This window comes from Saimiri boliviensis, chromosome 1 (genome assembly GCF_048565385.1).
Source record: "Saimiri boliviensis isolate mSaiBol1 chromosome 1, mSaiBol1.pri, whole genome shotgun sequence".
Taxonomy (NCBI): domain Eukaryota; kingdom Metazoa; phylum Chordata; class Mammalia; order Primates; family Cebidae; genus Saimiri; species Saimiri boliviensis.
The window spans coordinates 223,281,658-223,289,952 of NC_133449.1; the positions used below are offsets into that span (position 1 = coordinate 223,281,658).

General features: G+C 31.6%; 1 non-coding gene across 1 annotated transcript; it reads left to right on the top strand.

Moving 5' to 3' along the window:
- Nucleotides 1–229: 229 nt before the first annotated feature.
- LOC120365664 (U6 spliceosomal RNA) lies at nt 230–333 on the top strand. The gene has a single exon (XR_005580551.1). It is a non-coding gene; the product is annotated as a U6 spliceosomal RNA (small nuclear RNA).
- Nucleotides 334–8,295: the final 7,962 nt, after the last annotated feature.

The window sequence follows — 8,295 nt, forward strand, 5'->3', positions numbered from 1 at the left end:
GCAAAATTTCTCATAGTTCACCAGAAGTAAATACAAATACTTTGAAGTTGATATATCAAGAAGGAAAAATAAAACTTTTTTTTTTTAGAATTTCATTGAAAATTCTAGAAAGAGTTAAATGTTAAATGAGAAGAGTGATACAGAAACTAGGTCTGAGTGATATGAATTTTGAGTTAATTCTGTGATATACTGGTTTGAATTTTTTTTTCTTTTTTATAAATATTTTCTTGTGCTCGCTTTGCCAGAACATAGACTAAAATTGGAACAATACAGAGATTAGCATGGCCCCTGTGCAAGGATAACATGCAAATTTGTGAAGCATTCTGTATTTTAAAAAATTTTCTTTCTCGTATTGTTTCATAAAAGTTTTAACATACTTTATTAATAGATTTAATTCAAATTTTCTTAGGGTAAGTTTTTTTTGTGGAAAATATATTATTTCTATTAAATATGCCACTTATTTTAACTCAGAGCTATGATCCTGTTTAAAAATAATATTGACAAAAATGGCTGTAGAACATATGAATAGTGGTATATAAATATAGAAACCTATATATAGGGATATAAAAAAACTAGATGAGATGTATTCTTAAAAATTTGAACATATTCTGGGACAAACTCTTGTAATTCTTCACAATGGTAATTAGGCTACCGAATTAAAATGTTTCTGTAATTATTTTGCTATTAACCTGGCTATCATAACCAAAATAAATTAATTTGCAACAATAATAAGCTATAATGTTAACTGATATTTTGCCAGTATTATAAAATAAATGGAAAGAAACGTGAAATTTGGTAATTTTTAAATTATTTGCTTAAAATTCAATATCTTTCTCAATTGCACAGATTAAAAATTAAAATTCAATGCAGAGTAAAGAAAACCAACTGAGAAACAAATCAATTTGATAATGTCACAGCTTTCTTTATTATACTTGCAAGACTCAGTAAGACAAATCTTGAGTTCACTTTGATAAAATTGAGTACACATGTACAAGTATGATTTTTATTCATTAAATGTGTAAAAACTTGCTCATGACATAGTGAAATCTATTTCATTTTTGTGAAATATATTTCATTTCTAAGTTCTCTGCAAGAAGTCTGAACACAATGAATTAAGAAGTCAATCAACACTGAACAGAACAACAGTAGCATACAACCAGATGTTTTATGGAGTTATTTTGTTTCTAAATACTCTTTACTGAGTACTCCTGAGAAAGCAGACAGCAAACTGTACTCATTAAGACCTATAAACTTTTTCAGTTAAGTCTGTTACAGTGAATTAAATTGCTGCTTTTCTCAAATAATCCTTTCCACTCCCCAAATGACAAAGAATTATTACACATCTGTGATATATAACAAAGTATATACACAATTAGAGTGACATTTTTGTTTATACAATTAACTCTTATTCAGAGCCTAATAGGTAACAGATTCCATACACTATGCTGACATATGCTAGTGTCTACAGCAACTCTGTAGGTGAAAATACAAACACATGATAATGTATTTTCGTAAATATTATGAAGAAACAAATCTTGCACTGAAACGTTAATACTAAGGACATGTGTAGATTGGCAGCCAAGTAAGGGTTTGCTAAGGATATGATGCTTACCTCAAACCCTGAAAGATGGATTCTATCTAGCCATATAAAAAATGAGATGATGCAAGTGAGTGGAAAACAAAGTGTAGGCAAAGGGTCAACATATGACAAAGCTCTGCAGTGGGAGGTGTGTTGGCATTTTCAGTGAAATAAAAGTAATCTGAGTGCAAAAAGAAAACAGTTTTGTATATTTAGGCAAAGTATATGAACAGTTTTATAGAATATATGTGTGCTTGTGTGTATGTGTATGTGTATATGTTTCCACGTAATAAACATTGAGTGTTCCTATTAAGATTTTCTCACCTTTGGAATTCAAAGTTTATTTATTTTTACCTTGAATATGCACAACTGCACCACAATTTCTCTATTTTCTAATAATAATAGCATATATGTTATTAGTGTTACTGCAATTTATTTTATATCAATAGAAATAGAAGAAACCTTTAATTTTAATCAAATGTGTTTTAAATTTGCTCTGCGTGCCATTGTGAAGACTTATGTGTGTTTAGAGAGCAATTACCGGGTGCCTAATACTTTGCACAATGTTATTATTTACTAATATAAGTGCAGCCCAGAGGAACTGTTAGGAGCTAGAACAAATAGGTGGGTGAAATGACAAAAATGGTAGACTGACTAGTGCTATAGGTGTTAACTATTGTTAAGTGGAGGCAGGATTCAAAAAAACACAAAACGATGCCTGTTTTTACTTAAAAATACTGTGGTCACAAGAACACCAAACCAAACACCACTTGTTGTCACTCACAGACAGATGTTGAACAATGAGAAGACGCGGACACAGGTAGGGAAGCATCACACACTGCGGTCAGTTGGGAAGGGGTCAGGGGAGGACAGTAGGGAATGCAGGGCGGGGGGCAGGGATAACTTGGGGAGAAATACCAGATATAGGTGATGGGAGGGATCAAGGCAACAAACCACCTTGCTATGTATGTAACTATGCAACCATCTGCATGATCTACACGTGTACCCCAGAACCTAAAGTCCAATTAAAAAAATAATAAAAAAAATGCTATGATCTTACTGATTCTTAGAGCCTAGGAAATTTTTGAATAGGGAAGACCAGTTTCTCTTGAGTAAGTCAAGGGAGGTTGTTTTCAAGTCTATATCATTCCACCTGTTATAATTAGAGGACCTCATTCTGTTAAAATAATAATAATAATAATAATAATAAAATTAAATCCCAAACTAGAAAATGGTAGCATTTGTTATCTGATTGTAGTAATGCTATGATTTGGCCTGGGTCATAAACAATGGTCCCTTTTGCTTCGTTAATTATTTTCTTGTTTATGTGAAAGTTTTCCAATTCACACAAAATGTTGCAGAGAGTGAAGATTTGATTTGATATTCTTGCACAGCAAACTTTGGTGCTAGTTTTGGAGAAAAAAAAAGACAGGAAGCATGGAAATAAAACAAATTTGCATAATGTTATAAAATAGAATCATTTGTATTATGGATATGACTTTTCAAAATACAGACATCATTAACAACATTTCTTGGAACCATAAAATGTCACAAATTTACATGCATATTTAGAGTCCAGAAGCAAACAAAGTAAAAATTTTTAAATATTATTTTAAAATAATATATTATGGAGATAATTATTTTTTAATAATTAATGTACAAAACCTAACTTTAATTAATGGAACTTTTTCAGTTTTAACTTTTTATAGTAACTTCTGAGTAAGATTCTAATAAAACATCTGTTTATAAAGAACTAAAAAAATTAACCTTATACACCTCTGGATCACATACATGTTTGATAAATAATTTTGATGTTTTTCATATGCTAGTGTTTCACCATGAATATGTTTTTCAAGTTTTCATCATATTGATTTCCAAAGACAAGTATAGATTTTACTAATGGAATCAAATTAGAAGATCCAAGGTGAATAGTGAAATAAGCTTTATATAAATTTTCCCTTAATCTATTTTTTCTTATTATTGTTTTGAAAGCCATCAAGTGGTCCATGTTTTAAATAGTCTGCATTTGATACTAGTGGCAATTTTACATATAGAGTCCATTTTCTATTACCAAATCTGTAATGTGTGCTTTAGAAGGTCTAGTATAACTCAATGTAGATGACAGAATTTTGAATGCAACATGAACGGAAAATATATAGAGTCACATTTTACTTCTGATTCTCTAGGACCAAAATGGTGCTATGCTTTGTATGAAAAATAAAAAATATTCGTAATTAAAACCCGTTATTACTATCACCTGAACGTATTTCCAGTTATAAAACTTTAGAATTATTGGTATGATAGATATTGATATGAGAAATAATTCTAAAAGCTACATTTTATAAGTCATTCATTCATTCTTCAATTAGTGAAACAGAACCAGAGAAATATAGAGTTTTTCTCAATGCTACAAAACTGATTCATAAGGGAAACTAGAATGAGATTCAATCCATGGGCTTATTTTCCTCTTACCCATTTTCCAGGCTTTAATTTTTGTCCAACACAGACTGGTCATTTCTCACTGGTTATCAAGACTTGCCATTTGTGTCTGTATCAGCAACATATGTTTTCTCATAAACTGCTTTTAGGAAACTTTTTTTTTTTTTTTTTTTTTTTTGTTTGTTTTTTTGGTGACGGAGTTTCGCTCTTGTTACTCAAGCTGGAGTGCAATGGCGTGATCTCGGCTCACCGCAACCTCCGCCTCCTGGGTTCAGGCAATTCTCCTGCCTCAGCCTCCTGAGTAGCTGCGATTACAGGCACGCGCCACCATGCCCAGCAGATTTTTTATGTTTTTAGTAGAGACGGGGTTTCACCATGTTGACCAGGATGGTCTCGATCTCTTGACCTCGTGATCCATCCGCCTCGGCCTCCCAAAGTGCTGGCATTACAGGCATGAATAACCTTCTGTTGAAGAGTTTAACCGTAACTACAGCTAATAACTTTTACAGTCATTTAAATAATGTGTAGTCTGGAAAAATATTTTCAGGCTTAGCTAAAGATTTACAATGCGATGACTGAGAAATCCACACTTGTTCCAGTTGTCAATTCTGATTTCTGATGCACTTGTGTATGTCACGAGGAGTCTTGATTTATACCAGTCACACAAACGAACTTGGTTAATAAGAAGCCAGCTAATTCTCAAGAAAGTATATTTTCTCAAGTGTAATTTGCTAGCTCATATATGCATGGAAAATAGAATAACGTTATGCTTAAACATCTATTGTTACTACAGAGTGATCAGAGAAAGAACGGATTAGAAACTTTATAAAGCACACTGAGACACTGTTGTGCATGGTACAAAAATACTGGGAAATCACAAATGCCTTGAAACCATCTGTGTTATTGTGATTGAATTTGAGGTGAAGTATGTTTTTAGGAGAAAACACCTGTTGGAATATAAGATTTAAAAAAGCTTCAGAGTATAAAAGGCTTCTGTACTGAAGTTATAAACCTTTAATCGAAGAGGATCTTTAGTGATCAGTAAAATATGAGTGCAGTCCACAGATGGAGTAACATCAAAGGAAAGGAGGCTTAAAATCTATCAAGTTTAGAAAAACGTTATGACAATAATGTCCATGTAAAGGTATGCTTTGGTAAGATCAATGGTAGCTCAGGATTCTATGCTTGCCTTGAAGTAGAATTAGTGCTGAATTGAGTGGAAAGGGTCAGGTGTCAATAGTGCCTACTGAAAACCTGAAAACTTTGAGAAAATAGTATAAAAATTAAAGTATAAACAGTAAAGAAGTCATGAGTACTAGAGATATTTTGAAGAAAATTCTATAATACTTTCTGACCAACTCAATAAAGAGAATGAAGAAACTTTAAATTGGCACTCTTTCTTTAAAAATCCCAAATGTTTTTACTATCACAAAGTTGTTTTTTTCCTATTATGACACTATCAATGATGTTTCTTTACTCAATGAATCAGTCCATTACAGATTTTATGCTAATATATCTCTAACCACTCTTCTCATTAATCTAACCTGTCTCCACAACCCATACAGGCAGTTCCCAAATTTGCATCATCCACTTATCTATGTAAGTGGATGATACAGCTCTTTACTTTCTGCATGCCTTGGTTTTCTCTTCTCCTGTCTGTATTGAAATTATCCTATCTAAATTAACTCATCTATGTTCATGATGTCCTACCAAGAGTTAAGCCTTGATAACACAAATTATATAAGCATGCCAACTTCTCTCCAAGTTTGCAGATAACTATAGTCAGTTGATAACTAGACATCTCAGTTGCCTCCAACTTAACAATCTTATAATGAATTAAAATTACCTGCCTTGTATCCTTAGCACAGCAGCCAGAATGGCTGTTGTTATATATTTTAATTTCTTTTCATTATCTCTCCTATCCAATTTATGCCCATGTTTTGATGACATCACAACCTAAATATTTTTTATTTCTTTATTCTGACCTTGATTCTTTCATTCATTGTTTTTCTCTCCCTAACCCTTCTCTGTTTTTCACTTGTTGTCCAGAACTTGGAACTTTCATCCAATTAATGTATTACAAATGTTTTTCCTTCAAAATCTAAATCTGGTTTCACAATTCTGCTGTTTACAAACCTTCAGTGCTTCCCCATTTGCTTTCGGTAAAACCCCAGAGCAACAATATTTCAGGTTCTTCTCTACTCATGTTCAGTTTCATCTCATGCCTGTCATACCAATGTGAATCTAAAGGTCCCATTTGACAGTTTTCTTCAAAAATGTACAGGCTTCCAAATCAACCCATCTCGGGAAGGACTTGTGATTCATTGACTCATCCTATCACTGAGTAAAAAAATATTATCATGATTTTCTCAAATTATTGTCATGGTGATTAATGTATGACCTATCCAGAATAAAAAGGATGATGATTTATTTCTGAGTCATGAGGTTTTACTGATTGCTTCCCACTTAGATGTTTTAGCCTGTATGTTGCAATCTATAGCTAACATTTGTAATTTCTGTATTGTGCCATAAATAAAAAAGGATGACGAGGTTACAAGGAGCTCTCCTCTTTTCTAATCTCTACTGTAAAGAGCTTCCCAACCTGTAACAGACTGTAGGACACTCTTACCTTTGTTGAGATATCTTCCTAGGTTAATCTTCACATTTGCCTTCCAATAAACCTTTATCAAATTATTCCTGCCTCAGCAGCCCTAATTCCAATTGATAATCACAAGTAGTTCTTCAAAAATAGTCCAGTACTTTCCTAAGCCTCTTAGTTCTTAAATACTCATCCCGTTTTCCAGAGCAATTGATTCCACTAGCTTCGTCCTATTCTTACCTTCCCAAACAGCACTGCTTTCTCAAAAACAAACAAATAAAAAAGTTTTCCAGGGTTTTAAATTAAGTGACTCTCTTTTGGTCTCTGATTTTGTATTTTAATCATTGTATTTTAGTGCTGTATAACAAGTTCCATTTACGTGGGTGATTTAATTTTCTGTGTTCCATACTTATTTGACTCCAGAAACCATACCTTAGTTATCCCTTATTTCACAAACTTGGTATTATTTATGGTATGTTATTGATGCTCTGAATGATTTAATTGAATAAATCAATGACAAAGTAGCTCTTTAGCAAGACTTAGATAACTAGAGGAAGAGTAGCAACACTGGAAAGATAAAGAGAGGTAACAAGTAGTTTTGAAAGAAAGAAAATGGTAACTGAAACAACTTCAGCATACCCTTAATTGCCAACTTTAAAAGGAAAAATATAGTAAAAAAGAAATTCACAGTTATCAATTCTACTTATATTTTAATGCAAATTTCCACTTGAGAAATGATATGAAAATAAATGATTTTTATAAAGCCTAATATAATTGGTCTTTGTTCATGTGGCAAATTACTGTGAATATTTAAAAGACGATCATCTAGTGAAACACGGTCTAAAATTATTATTTTCCTGTTCTTATTTTGTATTAATCTACCAAAATTCTAATCAATCTATTTGTTGTTTGGAATTGCCTATTTCAAGTGGGTAATATCTGCTTTCTTGTTTCATTTAAAAAGTATTCTATCTGAAAATTTCTACACTAAACTGCCTGATAAGACATAATTGGAAATAAAGTTAATTAGAGTTAAATAGTTAAATCAATTCACAAAGGGCTAAATTGGCTATTGTCTGGAGTTTAACAACTCTGAGTATGAACCTTTCCATAATTGCAAATATTCAAAATTAGTCTTTATTAATATATTACCTTACATAGATAATTTTGTTCCTGAATTATTAATTTCCTTTTGATACTATACAATATAACAGAGAATAAAACTATAGGAGATTATATTTGGAAGACATTTCACATATATTTTCTCTCATTTCTTATATTTTTGAAGATACTTTATGACCATTTATTTTCTGTAAGCATAAATGTATAGTGTACTGTAGAACTGTGTAAGATGCAAAATAATTTAATAAAAACCATTTCTATGTCACCCTTTTCTTATTCATTCTGTTAATATTTATCAGGTTCCTACTTTATGTTAGATATTATTCTAGGCATGAGACATTCAGTAATAAGTAAAGAACAAACCAGCAAACAAAACAAAGCAAATAATCAAAATCCAAATCCTTCATGGAGCTGTACAGTTTAATATATTCAAAAATAAATTTTCTGTCATAATGTTAACAGCATACTTCTGGAAAAAGAGTATTTATTAGCCTATATGCAGATAATAATTGAAAGCATATTATACAATTTTATTATTGTACTACTTAAAAAAATT